We start from the raw sequence: 24977 nt of genomic DNA on the forward strand, positions 1-24977 counted from the left end.
ATCTGGATGACATCTTGGTCACTGGGCGTTACTGCCAGGAACATTTGCAAAACCTTAGCGCCTTATTTCATGCTCTGCAGTCTGCTGGTTTACGCTGTCGACTGGACAAGTTTTGTTTTTTTTTTTTTTTTTTCAACCGGAAGTGGAATACTTAGTCCACTGGCTTAACAAAGATGGCATTCGCCCTTTGGGTCGTAATTGCATGGCCATTGAGGCCCTTCCTCGTCCCAAAGACTTCTCTGAACTCCAGGTGTTTTTGGGCAAGGTTACTTATTACTTACAATTCTTGCCCCAGGCTGCCTCCTTTGCTCAACCCCTCAATCACTTGCGTCGTAAAGGGGTACCTTTTGAGTGGACCCCTGCCTGTGACCAGGCTTTTCTCCATTTAAAGGCGATGCTGAAGTCCGCCTCTTGCCTTACTCCCTTTTCTCCGGACTGCCCCTTGGTTGTGGCAGCTAATGCGTCAGCGTACGGCATTGGGGCCATCCTTGTGCACAGGGATGCCGACGGTTCCAAACAGCCCATTGCTTATGCCTCTAAGACGTTGACCCCAGCACAACGGAACTACTTCCAGGTTGAGAAGGAGGCTCTGGCGATCGTGTTCGCTGTCCAAAAATTTCACACCTATCTCTTTGGGGCAAAGTTCACCCTCCTGACGGACCATAAACCCTTGGTTACACTTTTTGGACCCCACTCTCACCTTCCAGAGCAGACGGCTCAACGTCTCCAGTGCTGGGCATTGTTTTTACGTAATTACGCTCACACCATCTGGTATAAGCCTACCGCCCACCACGCTAACACGAACGCTTTGTCATGTCTCCAAGCGGGCCCCGATCCTGCCTTTGACCAACAGGAGGTCCTCTGCTTTCACATTGATTCCGCGTGCCGGGATGCGCTGGACGGTCTGCCTCCTGTGGCTGCTCACATTGCTGCGGCTAACCACAGCAACCCTGTATTGCGGCAGGTTCTCAACTACGAGGTCCACGGGTGGCCGTCACTTGTCGGATCCAGTCCGATTTCAGCCCCTGGTACCACCTGTCCCACAGGCTCTCCATGGTCGATGATGTCCTTCTGTTGGCCACGGAGTCAGATGCCCACCGGGTGGTCATCCCTCCATCATTGCGGCTTTTGGTGCTCAGTTTGTTACACCGTGGGCACTGGGGTATGTCCCGTATGAAAGTTTTGGCACGCCGGCATGTGTATTGGCTCGGCATCGATGGCGATATTGAGTGCCTGGTCCATGGGTGCACTGTCTGTGCGCATCACCTGGCGAGTCCCACTCAGTCATTTGCATCCTGGCCCGTGCCTCGCCGGCCCTGCGATCACATCCATATCGATTTTGTGGGCTCGTTTTTGGGGTCCATGTGGTTACTCATCGTTGACACCTACTCCAAATACCCATATGTTGTCTGAATGACATCCACCACCATGGAGGCTACACTCACGGCCCTGGCCCAGGTTCTCGCCATCGAGGGTCTGCCACACACATTGGTCTCCGATAATGGTCCCCAATTCACGGCGTCCTCCTTCCACGACTTCTGTCAGGTCAACGGTATCAAACATATCTGTAGCCCACCTTTCCACCCTTCATACAATGGCGCGGCAGAGAGGCTTATCCGCACTTTTAAACAACAGTTGACTAAGGCAGTCGACACATCTCCAGCCACGTCAGCCCTCACCCTGTTTTTGAGCGCCTATCGCACTATGCCCATTGACGGACGCAGTCCGGAAGAGCTCCTTCATGGGCAACAGCCGCTGACCCTGCTCCATTTGCTGACGCCATCCTCCTCCCACCCCCACTCCCGGCCCTCACGGCAGTACGCCCCTGGCACGGCCATGTTGGCCCGTGAGTATGGGTCAATGCGAGCTGGACACCCGCCACTGTCGTCGTGGGCCATGGGCTGTGTGTGACGTCGGTGCAGACATCGAAAGACTTGGAGCGCCGCCATCATAATCAGCTCCGCCCGCGTGCCGCCACGGGATTTGCGCCGCCGCCTCTGTCCCTACCTCTTTCAGGTACGGACGTGGTCCTCGAGTCACCGTCCCTGCCCCCAGTTGCCATCTCCCTGAGGGCCTGCCGCCAGCCCTCTCCATCTCCAGGTGGATCGGCGGCTCCCTCCCCGACCCTGGACTCTCTATCAGCTGTCATGGATACCTCTGGCGTCCCTTCCTCCCCGCCAGTAGCAGTTGATGAGCCCGGCTCCTCTTCCCACTGCCGCCCGCCTCGGCACCGTCCGGGGGGTTTCCGCCCCTACACGCAAGTTTCAGGGGGGAGGGATCTGGTACTGCGCGCCGCGGAATTTGAATCCCTACCAGACGTCATGGATGTCGAAGACTCATAGAGGTCTCTGTACCATTGCGCCGTAAGCTGTGGCGGCGCACACCTCCTGGGCCGCATTTAGAGTGAGGGCGCCACAGCGGAACACGTGGTTGCAGCGGCCAATAGCAGTGTCCCCGATCAAGTACTTAAGCACCTGCCTGTCCCTGAGACTGAGAGTCTAACCTCGCGTGCATCTCAGGACATATTGCCTCGAATTGGACAGCGTATTGACTTTCGTGTTTTCTTTACAAGTGGGTGTGGTTGTCTTGTTTGGTTCATGACTCTGTTCTTGTTGTGTCGTAAGGTCCTTCGTTGGTCGTGTCCGTCCTCACCCGTTGTGTTGTTGTTCGCGGGCTGCTCCGCGGGTCCTGCCTCGTTTCCGTCATTACAACCCCGCGACTCTTCTGGTTGCCGTTACAACAACCACAACAGCTCAAACACTCATTGAATGAAGGCATAGCGACAATGGCTTGGGCAGGCCTGGCACCAACGGCAATGTGGACTACAGAAAATGCTTGCATGGCAAAGCTGCCGTCTGTGACGAACGCCATGGTGTTATGCTCCACCTACTTTTCCATGCCGGCATAGGATATATGGGTGTATCTCAATGCCAAGAAAGGTTGGGAAAATGCCTTACAGTAAAGCCTAGCTAGCTCGTCACATGTCCAAGACAGTATAGCAACACCACAGACTAATGACATGCAACCAGCTCCCTAACATGGATTAATAATGCGGCATCCATCTGTGAAAGAAAACATCCATATGCCAGCCGAAATGGTGTGTTTGAATCCTGGATTTGATACCAGTCGTTCAGAAATTAGCAAGGGTAAGACAATTTTAGGATGTGGGCATCTGGGAGTGCATTAAAACTGAAGGAATTTTTCAAAAGAGAAGAAATGAGTATGGTTCAAAACAACTGATGGGTGTTTATTACCAAAATCTACTTCTAAGGGATAGGAGTGGTGCCTGGGAGGCCACCAACAGGCTGAAGGGCATGTCACCCGAGAGAAGGATGCAGAAGGCCCAGAGACTGCCTAGTCAGTCCCAGTCTGCTCTCGCCAGCCCGCTCGGTGGCTCCCAAGTGACCATTTTCAGTTCTGTGATTTGATTGCTGGAGGGCTTCTAGAAGCATTCCCTTGCCAGCCCCACTTCACCTAAGTGTCACCTTTTCAGCATTACTCACAGTGAGAATGGTGTGCACATGTACAAGGTGTGGGCTGGTGGTGATATCCAACAGTAGCTGGTACTGAGCCCACCCGTACCTAGCCATAGCTCTGCAGTGAAGCTCAGTTCGGTTGTATAAGGAGTGAAACTTGAAAAATTAATAATTTGGATTAAAATTTAAGCTTTTTCCACACTCTATCAGTCCACCATGCACTGGGAGACAACGTGGTAATATGTGAATTATGGAAGATTAATATTCTTTCAAGTTAACTAGGCATATCCTTAAAACTACAGTAATTCAGATAAAAACAAGGAATGATAAGCACACATACAATATTCTGTTTATATAATTTCAGCATGAATCTGTTGTCCTCAGTTGCCCTAACTTTGAGATAAATTACAAAAGCAGCTGGGTAGCACTGTGTTGCCCATAAAGCTTAATGAAAATAATATTCTTACAAACTCTATGGCAATGTGTAATGGTCCTATGACATCAATTTTGCATGAAAGATTTCTGTGCCACCACTTTCCATATTGGACATACAGCTGAGATACTTGGAGTTTCACATAATATAATGACTAAACAAATTTATTACTAAATACAGAATTCACTTAATAGGTATAACCTTAACCATTGTGTGACATATTAGAGTTCATGCCTCTCGGTACTGCATCAATAGCAATTATGATCCTTCTAGAATATTGTAGTTTCTATTGCACTGAGGTACAAGACAAGGGGCATGAGACATAAGGCGATGAGGTACTCAGCTGGTGCAGTTGTCCCATTGGTATTTAAAGTTGACAGAAGTGAACCATGTGTATGTAGAGTATGGAAACGAGGTATATAATGTCACGTGCATTGGTAATGTCTGCCACACACATGCCGACAGAAATGGAGGAGTGAGAAGAGGTGGCAGTATGTCTTTGCTTGGTTGGCTTACCACAAATGCAACACCTGTGTGCTAGACCATCTGTATTCTGTGTAGTCTGCTGCTTGTAGCAAGCATTCACAGATGACAGATGGTGCAAAATAAAACAACTTCAAAAGTAACTTACGATTTGTAATGATAACTACCTGTGTAACCATTTCCATTATCTTGCTGCTGCTACTGAAGGTAACATTAGAAATACACCAACATAAAAAGGGCATTCTAATACTTCTGCAGATCATTTCGACATTATCTCCCAGGAGGAGTGGCATCCCTATTTCTTCACATTTGAATACCTGCTGGCCAAAACCTTATAACCCTAAAAATGCAATTTTTTCAGGAGAGAAGCAAAATGAGTAAATAAGCAAAATGTTTGTGAATGCTTATTCTGGCATTGGTAATCAGTTTAAATGAATTCACTGGTTATTGAGCTACTGTGCAATAATTTTGACAATGTGCAACTTTAAGTATGAGAGATGATTATTGGACGTCTGTGCAAAAATCTTGTCACCTTAAAAGAAGTAGCACATTTTTATGGGTTACAATGTTTATTTCACTGAAAATATTTAGCTTTTTAATACTATTTTGTTGGTTTTATTCTGTACAAAAATAATGAGACAGAAACCATACTTGCAATCTGCATTGTTAGATCTTCGCATTGTTTAACTGATTTCACTGAACACTAGAAATAGTGTTGCAAAAGAATGTTTCGCAATGGTTAAGCATTACATTAACACTTTACTTTATCTTTAGGTGCTCTTAAAAAGCTCAATATTTGTCAGGAATATATCTACGTCTAGCAGATTAGATTTAGTTTCTACAGATACAGACAATGGGTCTCCATACAGTCTGGATAGGCAATTTGAACTAATTATCACAGGCTGCACTGTAATGTTGTTTTTACCGCTACACAATTTTGCTATATTTGCTAAGTACCAAGGTTGCAAGTAGGTGTGACTCTGGCGGCACTGAAGCTCTGTTGCAGAGTCTGAAGATGTCTTTATTCAAATATGCTCCATTTTGGATCCTTGCAGATTTGCTTTTCAAAAGTGCTCATATCACTGAAATTTTCTGGCTGGATGTAAGAGACAAAACAAGTCATTTATCATGCAGTTGCTGTTACATGGACTCATTCAAATGGCTCCTACACAAGTTGGTTCTCTTGTTTCTCTCATTTAATTCAAAATCTCGACCACAAGGCAAAAAGCTAAGCCCTGTGATTATAAACTTTTGCTCAACAGATGGGAAATACTTCAGGTTCAGCAGATATTGATGAAAAACAATAGTTTTCCAGTTATTGTTCCGTCCTGTACATTGACCTGATCACACCACTAAAGTGCTTTCTTCACCTGACTTTAGCACTCAAAATTATATACAGTATTTCAGGAGGCAAGGCGTAATTTGTGCTGATCTGTGTCTGGTAATACTCTTATGCCATACAAACATCCATGCCATATTGTCACTGTGTAGTGCTTCGAGAATTTTGATGCCAGTTCTAGAGACCCTCAGCTTTCCGCCGTCTCGAACACCCGATATTTTATATATGAGAGTGAGAGATGGGAGAGTGTCTACCTCGTGCTGGTTTTCTGTGCCCGCAGGGTGGATGTGTATCAAGGTCTGCTTGTGTCTGTGTATGTGCGGATGGATATGTGTGTGTGTGTGTGCGAGTGCATACCTGTCCTTTTTTCCCCCTAAGGTAAGTCTTTCCGCTCCCGGGATTGGAATGACTCCTTACCCTCTCCCTTAAAACCCACATCCTTCCCTCTTTCCCTCTCCTTCCCTCTTTCCTGATGAAGCAACCTTCGGTTGTGAAAGCTTGAATTTTGTGTATATGTTTGTGTGTCTATCGACCTGCCTGCGCTTTTGTTTGGTAAGTCACATCATCTTTGCTTTTAGATATATTTTTCCTACGTAGAATGTTTCCCTCTATTATATTCGTATCATTAGTATGTTAGTTAGTTAGTTAGTTAGTTGTGTGCTCCACTGGTCAGTCTCATGGAAACTGTTATGATGTGGAGTGTGTCAAATGCATAAGAAATGTACACATGATTTTTTTACAAAAAAAAAGCTTAAAAGTTTTATTACCTATCCCATTCCCTTAAATGGCATAACATGCATATATTTTACCTGTAGATTTATTTATTCCTGTTCAAGAATTTATCTATGGTACAGAAGGAGTTGTCAAGGAGATATATTTCAATTTATTTTTAAAACTGTTACTGCTGGCTATCAGACATTTTATTTCATCTGGTAATTTATCGAAAAGTTTTACAGCAGCATATTTTATCCTTTTCTGTGCCAAAGATAGGTTAAGTAGAGGATAGTGCAAGTCTTTCTTTCTTCTGGTATTGTGATAATGAATGTCACTGTTGTTTTTGAACTGGTCCATGTCACTGAGAACAAATTTCATTACTGCATAAAAGTACTGCGAGGTTGTTGTAAGAATTCCTAACATTTTAAAGAGATGCCTACAAGATGTGTGACTATGAGTCCCACACATTATTCTAACCACTTTCTTTTGAGCAGTGAATACTTTTTGCCTAAGTGTTGAGCTACCCCAAAATATTATTCCGTATAACACCAGAGAGTGAAAGTATGCAAAGTATGTTAGCTTGCTAATTTCTATATCCTCAAATTAGCAATTATTCTGATTGCAAAAGTTGCTGAACCTAGTGACTTTAGGAGATCCCAAATATGAATTTTCCAATTAAGTCTCATCTATATGTACACCCAAAAACTTAGTTTTCTGTACCTTGGCTATAGATTTCTGTTAATGTGTTATATTTATTGAAGGAACTGTACTCCTTGTAATAGAAAATTGGATGTACTGTGTTTTTTCAAAGTTCAGAGCAAGCCCATTCACAGAAAACCAATTAATAACTTTTCCAAAGACCTTATTTGTATCATTTTCTATCGGACTTTTTTTTACTGGATTAATAATTATGCTTGTATCATCAGCAAACATTGTCAGTTCAGCATCTTGTTTCACATAAGAAGAGAGGTCAGTCACATTAGTCAAGAACAGGAGGGGACCCATGATCGAACCTTGTGGAACACCTAATGTAATTTCACCCCAGTTAGATGAAATGGGGATACTTCCTTAAATCACTTAATCCTTATAAAGAAACTTTTTGCTTCCTGATCTGTAGATATGACTCAAACTACTCATATTATGTTTCATTCGTACCACAGAATTGTAATTTCTGTATCATAATGTCATGGTTCACACAATCAAATGCTTTGGATAAGTCACAGAATATTCCTTTTTGTGATGTTTTACTATTTAAAGACTCATGTGGGCAGTGAAAATGTATATTGCTGTTTCAGTAGAACAGCATTTTTGAAATACAAACTGTGATTTACCAAGTATCCCATTACTGTTGGAATGGCTAACCACTCTTGATTACCTTACTTTCTTGACGATTTTTTTGAAAATGCTGTAAGCAAGGATACTGGCCAGTAATTATTGACATCTGTGGTGTTCCCTTTTTTGTAGAGAGGCTTGATAGTGGCATATTTTCACCTGTCTGGGAAAAACCTTGAGTTAGTGATGCATTAGAGATGTAACTCAGAACATCAGCTGTAACCACACCACATTGTTTTAATAACTTGTTAGAGATGTCATCTACTCCAACAGAACATTTATTTTTCAAATATTTAATAATTTTCTTTATTTCACAAGAGGTTTTTACATGAAAATTAACTGACAAGGATTTCTCAAAACTGACTCTTCCATGTACTGTTTGGCTTTTTCTTTTGAACTATTCTCACCAGTTTCTTCACCTACACTTAAGAAATGGTTGTTGAATGCATTAGCTACTTGTGTACTGTTGGTTAAGATGGTCTCTTTCTCTTTAATAGTAATACTACCTACCCCAGTGGTTACTTTTCATGTCTCTCTTCTAACAACATTCCATATTGATTTCATTTCATTGCCTGAGTTGTTAATTTCATCTCTAATATACATATTTTTTGATTTCCTGACAACTTTTCTCACTATGTTACAATAATTTTTATAGTGTAAAATTACTTCTAGGTTGTTACTAATGCTTGTTGTCTCATACAGTTTTCTTTTTCTTTCTGAAGACACTTTAATATTTGTAGTAATCCAATGTTTCTTTGAAAACTGTTTGGTGTTACATTTAGTAATGTTCAAAAAGGGATATAAATTTATCAAGAAATATGTTGCATTTATCATTAGCATTTGGCTCATTATATACATCTCCTCATTTAACATTTCTTAAACTTTATTTGAAGTGCTCTATAGATACTGGGTTGACCAGCCTTTGTGCATCATCGTCTGATAACCCATTTATCAGTGGGAAAGCACCTGTTAGTTTTACATCCTGTTACTGTACAAATACATTATCAAATGGAGTACTACTGTCTTGAGCTATACGTGTAGGGAAGTTGATCACTGATTCTAAGTTATATGTCATTAGTAACACTTTTCCTATCAAAATTACTTAGGAAGTTTACATTGAAATCACCACAGATTAATAACTTGTTCTTTTTGTCTGACAGACAGCGTAATAGGGAGTCAAACTTTTTTATGAATAGCTCCCAATCTCTTAATGGGAACCTATACACTATTGCTAATATCAACACTACATTCTCTAGCTGTAGTTCACATGCACAAACTTCAAAGTGCTGATCGACACAAAATTTGCTTACTTCTACAGTTTTGTACTTATAACCTTGCTTTGTATAAATGGCGACTTCTCCTTTATCCATCATGCTAGATCTGCAAATGTAAGATGCTAAATTACACCCATTGATACTGAATCTTTCCATCCACACAGTTACATTGTGTTCAGACAGACAAAGTATATCAATCTCACTCTTATTTTTGAGACCATCTAAACAAACTAACAGATCATTTACTTTATTTTTTATTCCTCTGATGTTTTGATTAAGTAAATTGATACCAACCTTAGCTTTATCCCTATTTTGTGTATATGAAGCTTTTTTATTCTATTTTTCTTGATTTTTATCTGTCTGGACTTTGGCTTTAACCTAAAAAACCTGTCTACCTGGTCCAATTAATCACAGGGATCATCCCTTGTGTGACTGTGGCTCCCCCTTACACTATCTGCTAGTAGAGAAGCTAACTTATCTTTACTCTTCCTATTTAGGGGCAGGCCATGTGTAGTGTATCCCCACCTACCAATAGCATCAAATGGAACAACACTTATGTGAGATTTTTCTGATGTCTGGAGCATCCTGTTCAGCTCGGTGTTAACATGCCATACAGTAGTACTTACCCCAGGCCAATCATGGTGCTGAAAGGCCACCTTAAACCCCACATTTGTGTGCCAGTTTCTGCTCCTATTTTGTCCAGGTCACTCCTAATACTATATCTCGGATTCATAGCTTTCAGCCATTAAGGCCTTTGTCAGCAGTAGACACACACACACACACACACACACACACACACACACACACACGTATGCAGTCTCAGAGAACTGAAACCAAACTGCAAGCAGCAGCACCAGTGCATGATGGGAGTGGTGACTGGGTGGGGGTAAGGAGGAGGCTGGGGCAGGGAGGGGGAGGGATAGTATGGTGGGAGTGGCGGACAGTGCAGTGTTGCAGTTTAGACGGAGGGCAGGAGAGAAGGTGGGCAGGGGGGAGGGGGTAAGTAACAGAAAGGAGAGAAATAAAAAGAAATTAAAAGACTGGATATGGCAGTGAAATGATGGCTGTGTAGTGCTAGAATGGGAACAGGGAGGGGGGGGCTGGATGGGTGAGGATAGTGACTAACGAAGGTTGAGGCCAGGAGGGTTACAGGAACGTAGGATGTATTGCAGAGAACGTTTCCAGCTGTGCAATTCAGGAAAGCTGATGTTGGTGGGAAGGATCCATATGGCACAGGCTGTGAAGCAGTCATTGAGATGTGGTATATCATGTTTGGCAGCGTGTTCAGCAACAGGGTGGTCCACTTGTTTTTTTGGCCACAATTTGACGGTGGCCGTTCATGCGGACAGACAGCTTGTTGGTTGTCATACCTACATAGAATTCAGCACAGTGGTTGCAGCTTAGCTTGTAAATCACATGATTGGTTTCACAGGTAGCCCTGCCTTTGATGGGATAGGTGATGTTAGTGACCGGACTGGAGTAGGTGGTGGTAGGAGGATGAGTGGGACAGGTCCTGCATCTAGGTCTATTACAGGGCTATGAGGCATGAGGTAAGGGATTGGGAGCAGGGATTGTGTAAGGATGGACGAGTATATTATGTAGGTTTGGTGGATGGCAGAATACTATGGTAGGAGGGGTGGGAAGGATAGTGGGCAGGACATTTCTAATTTCAGGGCATGACGAGAGGTAATCGAAACCCTGGCGAAGAATGTAATTCAGTTGCTTTAGTCCTGGATGGTACTGAGTTTTGAGGGGAATGCTCCTCTGTGGCCGGACTGTGGGACTCTGGGAGGTGGTGGGAGACTGGAAAGATAAGGCACGGGAGATATGTTTTTGTACAAGGATGGGAGGGTAATTATGGTCAGTGAAGGCTTCAGTGAGACCCTCGGTATATTTAGAAAGGGATTGCTCGTCACTGCAGATGCGACAACCACGGGTGGCTAGGCTGCACGAAAGGGACTTCTTGGTATGGAATGGGTAGCAGCTGATGAAGTGGAGGTATTGTTGGTGGTTAGTAGGTTTGATATGGACAGATGTACTGATGTAGCCATCTCTGAGGTGGACAGCAATATATAGGAAGGTGGCTTGCACTGGTGCCGCTGCTTGCAGTGTGGTTTCAGTTCTCTGAGGCTGCATATGTGTATGCAAGTTGTGTTTGTGTGAGTGTGTGTGCACGTGTGCATGTGTGTGTACTGCTGACAAAGGCCTTAATGGCCGAAAGCTATAATTGTGTGAATCTTTTTGTTGCGCCTATTGTGACTCAGCATCTCCGCAATATGATTTACTAACTGAATTTCTAAAGTTTTTTCAGCAGTTTCCCTTTTTCACCCTTTGCTTGCTACCTTTCCCAAGCATCATGTCTCTTTTTCCTCCTGTAGCCTACATAATTCCAAATTTGCGTTTTCTAATTCAGCCTTAAGGGCACAAATTTTTGCCTCCTGTTCAGAAATTTTTCTGTCCTTTCTACATAACCTAGATTACCATGGAAGAACCTCATTATCTACCCCTGTTTCCTTGCCACTACATTTGCCCCATTGAAACCATAACCTACAGTCTTCGCAGAACACCCACCTCCTTCAGATTTCTACAGCAACCAGCACATTTGTCACACATGGTATGATAGAAAAATGTACACAAAAGCAGAGAATAACTTGGCACAAGAGCACTGAGGTTTCATATCAGTAACTAAATGCTAATGTAAACAAACTTTTAAACTTACTTTCGAAAGTTTTAACTAACTACCTAAAGTCTATATGACAGACACAAATTAATTTAACTTTGAACTGCTAACTCTAATAAGAAAAAAATAAAGATCTACACTCACATGAAATTTATGCCTAAAATGTAAACAAAACTAATGAGTATCAGCCTTTACGAAATACTTTCTTTTCTGTCTAAATATGCTCAGAAAAGCAAAACCTTCAATAGACAGCATAGCGAAGAAGTAAATACACTAGTCTAAAATGTAATATTAACTAAATTAGCTCTTATGTAAATATCAGTCACTTAGCTTAGCGAGAGCTTTGTGGACGTGCATCTGCTAGAGATTGAAATAAGAAATACATGAAAATTGAAATACAAGGGTTGACTCTTAAATAATGGCAACTATTCATTCACAACTGATACAAAAATTTACATGTTTGCACTTGTTACTGTCCTTCAAAGTAGTCACCAGAATTGCGTAGGACCCGTTGACAGCGATGTGGAAGGTGTAGTATACCGTTAGCAGAGCCTGTTCTGTTGATGGTGTGAATGGAGTGATCTACTGCCTGTCAAATCTCTGAAACAGTGCTGAAGTGAATGCCATGAAGTGATTCCTTCATCTTTGGAATCAAATCAAAGTCACAAGGACTTAAGTCATATTACTGTTCATTTTTGGAGCATCACCTGTGACAAACTTTGCAAAAGAAGTGGCAACACCTTCTGCGCAATCCACCCATCATTTTGTATGACAATGCATGGGCGCATACAGCGCAAGCTGTGGTTGCTGTGTTCAGTCGATAGGACTCGGAAGTAGTGTACCATCCACCACACTCCCTGGACTTAAGTCCTTCATGCTTGCTACTCGGAGATTACCGAAGGAGGTCGGACGTAATTGTGCATCCGCAATTAATGTGGTGGATTCATTGCCCATCAAGGCAAATGAATTGAATGAATGTGAAGTGCGTGTATGTCCATAAGAACAGACACAACCCAGAATCTGCAGCTGTGATACACATTATGTGATACATAATGGATTTATTGCCCATTGAGGTGAATCAGTTCTGACTGCCATGGTGTCTGTTTCTTCAGATATGTCCAAAAGGACAGACACCATGCAGAATCAGCAGCTATGACACATATTATAAAGAAGACCTACACATTGATTTTGCCAAAATCTGAGAAGCAGTTCTTAGTGTTGTAGTTCTCAGGGGCACCCTGGCATGCGCTCTGTGTGAGAGATCCCTGTGCATCTCTATAAGTCACAGCCCAATTGCCTAACTCACTAAAGAGCTGTAGGCTGAAGTGCAGTTATCTGGGTTGCCTCTGTGCAGTTGCCCCTGTGGTGGCACTAGTTTTACATTCCACTGTGGGTGATTGTTCACACTGAAGCAGGTTGTTGCAGTTTCGATAAGGCACCATGAGCCTTTATAAAGCATGCGACAGCTGTGGGCACTGGTAGTCTGGATTAGGCTGGTGCACAGGAAATTGCTTTGAACTACTCACGAGATACATCATTTTAGGGTGTTTGGCACTCACACACAGCTGTTTACAAGGCCATTGATGACACTGAAATCACTACTCGGGACAAGGAAAAAAATGAAGTGAAGGTGAAGGGCACCGCATTGCATGTTGTCCTTGATGGTCCTTGTGGTTTTGCAGGTGGTATTTTGGATTTTTCACTTGTGAAGGATGATTAATTTAGTCATGGTTCTGGATGGCTTACTGTGGTTACATTCAAGGTGGAGGTATTGAGAGTATGTATCACATAATATGTATCACAGCTGTGGATTCCATGTGACGCCTCTTCTTTCAGACATGTCCAAAGGAACAGACGCCACACATTCATATAATTGATTTGCCTTGATGAGCAATGAATCCATCACATTCAGTGTGGATGCACAATTATATCCAACCTCCTGTGGAAATCTCCAAGTACCAAGTATGGAGGAAACGGACAGGGACTGCAGATAGATGGCACTAAGTGGGAATGTGGGTCAGCCGAGATAGTTCATGCAATTGTGATAAATGCTGTGTCTAGGTGGTGCAGTGATGAACGCAACTGCTAATAAGCAAGAGATCCCAATTTCAAATCCTAGTCCAGCACACATTTTCGTTCATTATCGCTGATGCCACACAAAATCCTGATGCAACTGATATCAATAGACCCTTCCATTCCCTTCCCTTTCCTTTCTCCCCACTCCTCTTTCAATTTACATATTATGTGTCACTGCTGCGGATTTCGCATGGTGCCTGGTCTTTCGGACATGTCTGAAGGAACAGATGCCATGCATTCTTATAACTTAGTCTGTGACATGAAGGGGAGTGGCTTGCAGATCAATAGCAGCCACATCAGGGGTGGTTTGCATACTTAAGTCAATTTTGGGGACAGGTGGCAATTCCTGTCTTGCCCACAGTCATTCGCCTAATTACTGATTTCTTAACTTAAGATTTTCAGCTTGTTTTTGTGGATCATTAACAAGACCTTTACTTACTCCCCCTGGTGCACTCCATATTGAGAATGTGTGGAGGGCATTTTGTGTACTCAAAGCAAAAAGTTCAAAGGCACTTAATGTGGCATTACATGCGAAGGGTGACAGCAGCAATAATGCACGTGGGAAGTTATGAATCACTGGCAATTGCCTGCTTGTGGCATGGATTCAGTGGTGGCTGCTGGCTGCAACGGTGGTAAGGAACTAACTTTAGTAACTTTACTAACTTTATCCAACCCATAACTACTTATCATTTGAAGGGAAGGTACACTCCTGGAAATGGAAAAAAGAACACATTGACGCCGGTGTGTCAGACCCACCATACTTGCTCCGGACACTGCGAGAGGGCTGTACAAGCAATGATCACACGCACGGCACAGCGGACACACCAGGAACCGCGGTGTTGGCCGTCGAATGGCGCTAGCTGCGCAGCATTTGTGCACCGTCGCCGTCAGTGTCAGCCAGTTTGCCGTGGCATACGGAGCTCCATCGCAGTCTTTAACACTGGTAGCATGCCGCGACAGCGTGGACATGAACCGTATGTGCAGTTGACGGACTTTGAGTGAGGGCGTATAGTGGGCATGCGGGAGGCCGGGTGGACGTACCGCCGAATTGCTCAACACGTGCGGCGTGAGGTCTCCACAGTACATCGATGTTGTCGCCAGTGGTCGGCGGAAGGTGCACGTGCCCGTCGACCTGGGACCGGACCGCAGCGACACACGGATGCACGCCAAGACCGTAGGATCCTACGCAGTGCCGTAGGGGACCGCACCGCCACTTCCCAGCAAATTAGGGACACTGTTGCTCCTGGGGTATCGGCGAGGACCATTCGCAACCGTCTCCATGAAGCTGGGCTACGGTCCCGCACGCCGTTAGGCCGTCTTCCGCTCGCGCCCCAACATCGTGCAGCCCGTCTCCAGTGGTGTCGCGACAGGCGTGAATGGAGGGACGAATGGAGACGTGTCGTCTTCAGCGATGAAAGTCACTTCTGCCTTGGTGCCAATGATGGTCGTATGCGTGTTTGGCGCCATGCAGGTGAGCGCCACAATCAGGACTGCATACGACCGAGACACACAGGGCCAACACCCGGCATCATGGTGTGGGGAGCGATCTCCTACACTGGCCGTACACCACTGGTGATCGTCGAGGGGACACTGAATAGTGCACGGTACATCCAAACTGTCATCGAACCCATCGTTCTACCATTCCTAGACCGGCAAGGGAACTTGCTGTTCCAACAGGACAATGCACGTCCGCATGTATCCCGTGCCACCCAACGTGCTCTAGAAGGTGTAAGTCAACTACCCTGGCCAGCAAGATCTCCAGATCTGTCCCCCATTGAGCATGATTGGGACTGGATGAAGCGTCGTCTCGCGCGGTCTGCACGTCCAGCAGGAACGCTGGTCCAACTGAGGCGCCAGGTGGAAATGGCATGGCAAGCCGTTCCACAGGACTACATCCAGCATCTCTACGATCGTCTCCATGGGAGAATAGCAGCCTGCATTGCTGCGAAAGGTGGATGTACCCTGTACTAGTGCCGACATTGTGCATGCTCTGTTGCCTGTGTCTATGTGCCTGTGGTTCTGTCAGTGTGATCATGTGATGTATCTGACCCCAGGAATGTGTCAATAAAGTTTCCCCTTCCTGGGACAATGAATTCACGGTGTTCTTATTTCAATTTCCAGAAGTGTATATAAACAAATCTGTAGCACAGACATGAGCACCCATATGCCACCCTCCTATGCCAACCTTTTTATGTGCCATCTAGAAGAGACTTTCTTGGCCATCCTAAGCACAAAACCCCTAGTCTGGTTCAGACTCATTGATGATATCTTCATGATCTGGACTCGGAGCTAAGACATCCTATCTTCATTCCTTCACAGCCTTAACACCTTCTCTCCATTATGATGGCTCTGTCTGCACCTCTGTCCACATTGCACCCACTACAACCACCAACAATACCAGTATTTTGACAGCTGTCATCCCTTTCACACCAAGAAATCCTTACCATAGAGCCTGGCCCTATTTGCAGTGAGAAAAACTCCCTTGCTCAGTATGGTGAGGGTCTCACCTAGGCCTTCACAGATAGGCATTATCCCCCAGGCCTAATCCGCAAACAGATCTCCCATTACATTTCTCCCCCCCCCCCCCCCCAAGAAACAGCCACAAAAGAGTGTCGCCTGCATCACCCAGTACCAACCCCGGACTGGAACAACTGAACCACATCCTTTGCCAGGGCTTTGATTACATATCATCAAGTCCTGAAATGAGGGACATCTTACCTGAGATACTTCCCACCCCTCCCAAAGTGGTGTTCCATCACATACCTAGCCTCCACAACATCCTAGTCCATCCCTATGTCATTCCCATTCCCAACCCCTTGCCCATGGGAGACCCAGGTGGAAAACCTGATTCTACACAGTGTCTGTCCTTTTGGACATATCAGAAAGAACAAACACCATGCAGTCATAACTGATTCACCTCATCGGGCAATGAATCCATTATGTATCACAGCTGCAGATTCTGGGTGGTGTCTGTTCTTTTGGACATGTCCAAAGCAACAGGCATCATGCATTCATACAATTCATTTGCCTTGATGGGCTATGAATCCACCACATTCATTACGGATGCACAATTGTGTCCGACCTCCAGTGGTAATCTCCGAGTAGCAAGCGTGGAGGACATGGACAGGGACTGTGGATACATGGCGCTAGGTGGGAGAGTGGGTCGATCAAGAGGCATGCTGAGGTAGTCTGTGCATTAGTGATAAACACTTTGTCTAGGTAGCAGAGTGGTTAACAACTGTCTCGCAAGCAGGAGATACTGAGTTCAAGTCCCGGTCTGGCACATATTTTCGCTCATCACCGCTGCTGCTGCACAAAGTCCTGATGCACCTGATCTCCTCCCCATTCTCATCTCCCACCCTATTTATTTGCAGCCCTCTACTCGTCTGTCCCTGCTCCTCTCCTTTTTTGCTCATTTTTTCCCCACCTCACTGCCCCACAATCTCCTGGCACTGCACCTGTTGGAATTCTAGTTACTGCACACTCCACCAGACAGCGTTTGTCTCTCTCCCCACCCGTACACTACCATCCCTTCCCCTTCCCCACACCCTCCAGATTGTTGCTTGTATCCTACATGATAGCTGTATTCTGGCCTGAGATGCTGTAGTTGGCAGTCGTGTGCGTGAGGTGCGCTTGGCTTTGTGTGTGAATGGTATGTGCTTCTCTTTTACTGATGAAGACTGAGGCCAAAAGGTTTATGTAAGTGTCTTTTAATTGTGTCTGTCTGCATCTTGATGTGTCTTCTTTAGAGTGAACATTATGCTGTTGTCCTTTCATTTTGTGCCGACGGTATTAAACTTAATCCAATGTGCATTTTCAAGCACAAAACAATGGCAAAAACTTCTGAAATACCACTAGATGGTGTTGTTCATGTACATGACAAGGTCTGGATGGATGAGGCTGGTATGAAATTATGGTTTCATTTATACCTGAAAAACAGAGTACATGGGTAGAGATATATCAAGCAAATGCCAATCACACCATAAAACACCCTTCTAACCCAGAATACATTAATATTAGAGTCCTCCAAGGAAGTGGCTTTGCCCAATATTCTTCTTGATATATATTAATGATTTTCTGCCAAGTGTCGAACACAATGAAACAGAACTGTTTGCTGATGACAGTAAAATTACAATCAGTGATGCATCACTGAATAATAAAGCCGAAGAAATGCTCATGCATGTATGCAGGTGATTAGATCACAGCAAATTAACCTTAAACGGAAAAAAGACCAATGGTATTGGTTTCCATATAAGCAGAAAATCGAAAAATAACTTTTAAAAACTGAAAGATGAGCTCATAGAGTGTGTGTCAAAAACAACATTTCTAGGGGTGCCTGTTAAAGCACAACTAAAGAGGACTGAGCATATTACAGCCATCAGGAAGCAAATAACTTAAGCATGCTTTGCACTAAGAATAATAAATTCAATGTGTGGTAGCTAATGTTCCAGAACAACATATTTTGCATATGTTCATTTTATAATTAGTTAAGAGATAATGTTCTGTGGAACAAATGAGCATAATGTACAAACAATCTTTAAGCTACAAAAAACTGCTGTATGATTATGACAAAAAGTAGCAACAGAACTCCCTTCAGTCAGTCGTTTAAATCTATGTGAATCTTGAATGTTCTATTGAGGACATTTTGCAAACAGTGATATACATAAAGGAAGACACCAGTCAGTACCCATCGAACAGGTGTCTGCATGAATGTGGAACCTGATTGAACCACCTCTAGGTTACATCTCAGTAGGAAAAACAAAAACCCAAAATTATGCTGTATAATGGAATTAAACTACACAATAAACTTCCACAAGTGATGAAAGACAAAAGTGAAAACATACCTTCAGGAGTACCCTAAAAAATTATCTGCTATATAAGTGATTTGTACTGTAAAGGATTAACTAAACTAATGATTAATTACTGCAGTTAAGAGGCACTTTTGCAATATGTTCAATAGAATATTGAAATATTACATACAAACATGTAATGTAGTAAAGCAAATAATGTATGTAGCTATTTATGTGTGACAACATCTATACAATTTATATTGTTTATGGATGGATGAATAAATAAATAAATAAAATAAGTTTTGTGTGTCAGTAGCTGCCTTTACAAGTTCATTCAACCACCAAAGGGAAAATAAGATTTCTTATGAACCTGAATAGCAGGCATTGTTTGTGCTAATGTGTGCCATGACTTGCAGTTGGCTCCACCAAGTGTACTCAACAGCCATTCCATAAAATAGACAATATCACCCACAAAATACACTGAGTGCACAGTGCTCTTCCTTTTTGATCTGCTAGCCACTTTTCTCATCAGGGTGGGGCAGGAGGAAGGGGGGGGGGGGGGGGCGGGGGGGTCCATCACTCACCTCATATATAACTCAAAGTATTATGCGGACACTATATCGTGGCAGTTTTAGGTGGGGAGTGTTTTGAACTATGGTCATGTACGTTACTGGTAGAGGTCGGGCCTGTACTACCACTGCCATCTGCAGCAAACAACTGTGCTGCAGCATTTACCAAACGTTTTTTGCACTCCAATTTGCTTTGCATTGTGGATTGCTTGTTTTTTTTACTAATTTTGAAATGAGACTAATCCTAGTGCTTAAAGGGCTTTGAATGAGACTCTCGCCAGAAAAAAGGAATCAATGATCCCTATGATCATTATGTCAGTTTTATTTTGTGGAAACACAGAATGTGGACATAGGATGGCAGCTCTTCAAGAGTGCACCGCTCCTCTCCCCTTGGACAGTCCAAGTTCTCATTTGTTTACATTTGTGGCTGACTGCAATGATATACTGTCAGCATAATATCTGGAACACCAACCTCTTTGGCTCTCCTAACATTTTAGGAAGACTGAGCCCTATCCCAACTGATGAGGCATCCTGTGCTGATACCAAGGTCCCTTGGTAACTAGGAATCCTTTATACTGGTTGGAGGTATGTGACCATATGCAGATTATAATTTTGCTTTGAATTAATCAGTTTGATAACTCCAGTTTATTTCAAAAATAAAAATATTTTAAAAATATGCAAATGCAGTCATGGCCAACTAGCATAGATTATAACAAGATTATGAAGAGCATAGCTGTTACTCACCGTATAGCCAATATGCTGAGTTGCAGATAGGTACAACAAAAAGATGGTTAGAAAGTGTGCTTTCTGCCAACAAGGCCTTTGTTGAAAATAGACAACACACACACGCACACACACACACACACACACACACACACACACACACACACACACACACGACAAACAGTTTCTGGTAGCTGACGTGAGACTCTCTGAGTCTGGATTCAGCCAGAGACTATGGTCTTATGTGTGAGTTGTGTTTGCGTGAGAGAGAGAGAGAGAGAAATGGCCAATACTTCATCAAAGCATTTATGTAACTTTACACAGAACAGTATAAGGTATATTGTGACAAAGTCAAAATCTGGTTAATACAAACATTAGAGCTGAGTGTTATTTACATCCCTCAGTCCAAACAGTATAATAAATTTTAGATGGAGTGGCTAATAACTTACACTTTTATTTCAGTTTTGAATATTGGGAAACTTCCTATTTCTTGCCTGTCTAGTGCTAACCTGTTATCAGTTTAGCACCAGAATATAAAACCTCTAATCAGAAACCTAGAAAGAAATGCAATTTTTTCATGGAAATTAATTTTATTTTAAATTCACAGTTTCTCCTGAATCCACTCTGATTAACCATAAATGCCCTTAATAAGTAAATGTATTATCCACATTTGTGTAAGAATCCCAAAATCCTTGAAGAGAATTCTGCAATATGTTTGAATACCTGCTTTACATAACATTATTATTTCATATTTTTATATAATGAACATTTCTTTGGCCTTGTCTCTACTGCCTCAGAAGTTTATGCCTTAGTACACTGCTGAGTGGAAGTATGCATACAATCCTGACTCTAGGACAACAGAATGAGAGAGATTTCTAAGTGCAAAATAGGCAGAAAGGAGCTTGCTCGTTAACTTAAAACTGTGCTTGTGCTGGTGCTTCCTCAGTTTATCATCTGTATGGATGGCTAGGACAAGTTTCATTTTGTATGTGCCAATTAATCTCTCCTTCTGGTACTTGTAAGCCAAGTCTATTTCTTTGAAATTGAATGATTTGAGTTTTTGTAATACTGAGAGTAAAGGTGTTTGTAGTGAAACAATGGCAAGTTTGTTCCATTATACCCCAGCGTGTATCTAGTATGGCTGTATTTGGGCCCCCTTATCAGTATACATGTATCATCTGCAAACATAGCAGGTTTTGAATTTCCCTCCAAAGCCTTCGGTAAAATTATTTATTAATGACAAGAACAGGCATTGGCCAAGAACTGGACCTTGTGGGACTACATATTTAATGACTTCTCACTCAGATATTTTTATCCCCTCTGATATCATTTATTAAATTCCTTCTGTTTTCTCTTGTTGACTCCATCCAGGCAACAGAGGTGTTTGTGACATCATAACATTTCAGTTTCCCTAATAGAATTTTAGAATCTACACAACTCCTTGGTAAGATCACACAAAATGACTGGAGGGTGATTTCTGTTGTTTAGTTCTATCAGAACTGAGTTTGAGCATTTGCTTTCCGCAGAGGGAGCAGGGGTGACTCATTTTCAGAGATCATCTATTGCTTTCTATATAGAGAAGGCTTCACAGAAGACAAATTGTGCTAGATAAAAACAGCAGTTGCATAATGTAGGAGGGGCACTGATTTTTTTGGAGTAGCTGTTTTTTTTCTAAACATACATATATAAGGTAATCTAGAAGTAATTACCATAATTATCAGTTTAAGCAGATTACTGTGGGTCATAATTTTTGTTCGTGTACTTTACAGAAGTAACTATCAGGGGTTGCTTCTGTGTGTTAATGCGTAACTTGTCAGGTTGCACATTTCTAAAGGTTCTTCTTCTTGACAGGTTTGCAAAACATGGCATTGGAATAAGTGAGTGAGTGAATGAATGTTGAAAACTTAATGTTATAACAAGCTATAATAAAAGACCTTCTCAGAAATGTTTTGGAATGTGGTAAGGACTAAGATGGATCTGCAATTAGAGGTGACATGCTTATCCCCCTTTTTTTATTAATGAGCATTACTGCTGTCAGTTTTTTGGGAAATAAATCTTGATTCATTGATTATTTACAGAGTTAAATCAATTGGGGAACTACCATCACAGCACAAGATTTTTGTGCTTTGATTGTAATACCATCATAATCATAGGAGTTTTTGCTTTTCAGCTCTCAGGAGGATGGTAGTTTGGTTCACGTACCTATCTGGCTAACTAGATTGACATTGTTTATGGTATTGCTAAATCACTTGATGCAAATTTTGGACTGGATTCTTTGAAAAGGGCAATTTCCTTCTCCATCACTTCCTAATTCCAACCTTTATTCTGTGTATAATGAGATTGTCCTCAACAGGATGTTAAGTCCTTATCATTTTTCCTGCAAATCCTGGCTTATTTCAGTGACATCTCTAAGTGAATATAAACTGCTGCATTCTGGGCGTATCAGTCTGAAACCTGTCGACTGTGGTGAACACAGCTTCTTGGTGTCTCCAGACTGCTGCCAGTTGCACTGCCCCCAAACACAAGCACTTCTCTAACGTTTTCTTAACTGTATAAATCTTGACTCCACTGTGTACACTGATGAAGCCAGCTGTATGAAAATACTAAAAACTAAAAACTATAAAGAATGAAACAAAATAATAAACCCCAGCATGCTTTCACCAATAATTAACATGACCAAACTCTTGTGCAACACACTAGCAAACAATAGAAAAAGAACCCTCTCTCTGTGGCCCAGGTTTAAGAGTGTCCATAATAAACCTGATATTCTTCATGAACTTAGTTTTAATAGAGGGAAACATTCCACATGGGAAAAATATACCTAAAAACAAAGATGATGTGACTTACCAAACAAAAGCGCTGGCACGTCGATAGACACACAAACAAACACAAACATACACACAAAATTCAAGCTTTCGCAACAAACTGTTGCCTCATCAGGAAAGAGGGAAGGAGAGGGAAAGACAAAAGGATGTGGGTTTTAAGGGAGAGGGTAAGGGGTCATTCCAATCCCGGGAGCGGAAAGAATTACCTTAGGGGGAAAAAAGGACAGGTATACACTCGCACACACACTCATATCCATCCGCACATACACAGACACAAGCAGACATATTTAAAGACAAATATGTCTTTAAATATGTCTGCTTGTGTCTGTACATGTGTGTGTGTGTGTGTGTGTGTGTGTGTGTGTGTGTGTGTGTGTGTGTGTGTACCCATCCTTTTTTCCCCCTAAGGTAAGTCTTTCCGCTCCCGGGATTGGAATGACTCCTTACCCTCTCCCTTAAAACCCACTTCCTTTCGTCTTTCCCTCTCCTTCCCTCTTTCCTGATGAGGCAACAGTTTGTTGCGAAAGCCTGAATTTTGTGTGTATGTATGTGTCTGTTTGTGTTTCTATCGACCTGCCAGCGCTTTCGTATGGTAAGTCACATCATCTTTGTTTTTAAATATATATATATATAAATTGAATTACACAATGCAGAAGAACCTGTTTCAATCAAAAGAAATAGATCACAAGACTCCTCTAGTACTTGTATGGATAAATTACAATTTAGAATGTCCACTTTATAATTGGTTAACCTGATTATTTATTTACGCCAATTTTATGCTGCTTGAATTCTCTAATCGAGTAAAACTATTTTTTGATAAATATTCGTTAAGGAATGCTTTAAATTTACAGAGTTCCTTTATGTTTTTGATTTCTTTTGGCAATTTATTGTATATCTTGACACCTCAGTAAAACATAGTGGTTTGGGTTTTAGTTTTATTCATTCTGACTAGGTACAAGCAATTATTGTTTCTGGTTTGGTGATCATGTATGCAGCTGTTTGCTAAATATTGCTCAATATTTTTGTGAATAAAAACTGTAGTTTGCAAGATATATTCACTTGGGATTGTCAGAATACCCCATTTTTAAATAGCTCACTGCAGTGTGCTCTTTTGTGACTCTTGCTCATTATTCTGATAGCTCGTTTTTGCAATCTGAATACATATTTCACATTTTGGGCATTTGCACCCCAGAATGTTATGCCGTAACTTATTATAGAATGTATGTGTGCAAAGTATATCATTCTCTGGCATGAACTATTGCACACAGTGACTAATATTCGTAAGGCATAGCATGCTGTGTTAATTTTTTTCCCAAGCATCCTAATATGTTCATGGTAAATATTATAGCAGAAAATAACTCCATTAGTGTAGTATTGCATGGTACCATTGTATTAGAAAAGGTTTGATATTCAGAAATTGTAGCAACGGGCAGTTTGATGTTACTAGTGAGCAATCAGTAGCCGTCTTGTAGTCCATATTGTTAAAAGATACTCGTTAGCATATCGTTGAGGTACGAATGCTGCTAAAAAATCGATTCAATAACAAACCGTATGGCTCACAGTTCGCCTGTCGTTTCATTTGCCACTGTAGTAATACCGGGATTCTGCTCTGTGGATTTCGTAAACTCAGTTACATTTTTTTTTTTTTTTTTTTTTTTAAAAAGTCGATAATCAGTCGGGAGTATTAGTGCGGGAGTGATACGTCTTATCTCCAGGAATGCATGACGACATATGAACCGAGCGAGAGCCTGTGGGTTCCATAGTGGGGAAGCGTAACTTATATGCGTACCGCGCAAATTCACGTCATTGTGATCAGGAATCGAAACGTGCACATTAAAGGAAATTCCAAAACAGTCGAGTAGAGGGGATGTGTGGACAGCTGTTTACCAAATGCCTGTAAGCTTTGGTGCTCGCCTTTACCCGCTGTGTGTGTCACGTTAAAGTATCGGTAAACATACTCGTCTATACGTCCCCATGAACGTCGTCCAAGCATTCTTGGAATAGCAGTTAGGTCCACTGTTCGGTTCTGCTCACAATCTTTCTTAGGTAAGCATCCGTTCAACAATTTAATTATTCGATATGGCTTTCTTGCCACAAGAAAGTAAATTTCTGTGACTTAGAAATATTACTCATCTTCTACTGACTCGAATGATTCACGTTTATAAATTGTATATAGTGTCGCATTCAATACAATGGAATTTCCTTTCGCGTTCCTTTTTTTTCCCCTGGAGTCTGTTACGTATTCGCGTTCAGCAAATGCTTT

The 24977-nt window shown here is 42.4% G+C and overlaps 1 protein-coding gene across 1 annotated transcript in view; it reads left to right on the forward strand.

Annotated features, from left to right (window-relative positions):
• The first annotated feature begins 24460 nt into the window (after positions 1-24460).
• Positions 24461-24977, forward strand: part of LOC124796421 (protein twisted gastrulation-like) — a 52488-nt gene continuing 51971 nt past the window's right edge. Inside the window, exon 1 of the mRNA XM_047260602.1 lies at positions 24461-24760. The gene's annotated coding sequence lies outside the window, so the exon portion shown is untranslated. The remainder of the gene's footprint in view (positions 24761-24977) is intronic.

The sequence above is a fragment of the Schistocerca piceifrons genome, chromosome 4, assembly GCF_021461385.2.
Source record: "Schistocerca piceifrons isolate TAMUIC-IGC-003096 chromosome 4, iqSchPice1.1, whole genome shotgun sequence".
NCBI lineage: Eukaryota > Metazoa > Arthropoda > Insecta > Orthoptera > Acrididae > Schistocerca > Schistocerca piceifrons.